This window comes from Cynara cardunculus (assembly GCF_001531365.2).
Source record: "Cynara cardunculus var. scolymus isolate 2C chromosome LG 16, CcrdV1, whole genome shotgun sequence".
NCBI classification, from domain to species: domain Eukaryota; kingdom Viridiplantae; phylum Streptophyta; class Magnoliopsida; order Asterales; family Asteraceae; genus Cynara; species Cynara cardunculus.
Genome location: NC_037543.1, coordinates 17,503,429 through 17,504,105, shown reverse-complemented (window position 1 = coordinate 17,504,105; position 677 = coordinate 17,503,429).

Below are 677 nucleotides of genomic sequence, written 5' to 3'. Positions count from 1 at the left end.
GTCAAATGGTCATTATTAAATGAGTATTAAAAAATAATCAATTAATCATTAAATTAATTGGGCTGTTTATGAACATTTGTTCACATGGTATTTTGGTAATAAATCCTCACGCATCGTGAACCCGCTATTCTCCAGCCGATTTGTAACCTACGATTGGTTATAAACATATTCACAACTCATGTTCACATGTCGGCCCTATGCTCGTGTGAACAGCATCTATGTCTTGCAATATAAACACTATGTTCATATGTTCATATATGTTCACATGTCGGCCCTATGTTYSTRTRAACAGCATCTGTGTCTTACAATGTAAACACTATGTTCATATGGTGTGATGTTTTTCAATGTCATACCGTATGACATCGTCACGGGTTCGTGTGAACAACGATTGTGTCTTTCAATGAAAACAAATTGTTCATACGGTGAACATATATGATCATAGACTGCAAGAGATGCACATATATGAACATTTTCAAAATCAAGGATCGTTGTGCATGTGTGTAGATATGAACATAGACTGCAAGAGATGCACATATATGAACATTTTCAAAATCAAGGATCGTTGTGCATGTGTGCAGATATAAACATAGACTACAAGCGTTTATCGTCTTCATTATTCTGACATTCTTTTACAATAGGATTCTCCATGTATCTTGAACGAAATGAAAATCTTGTAC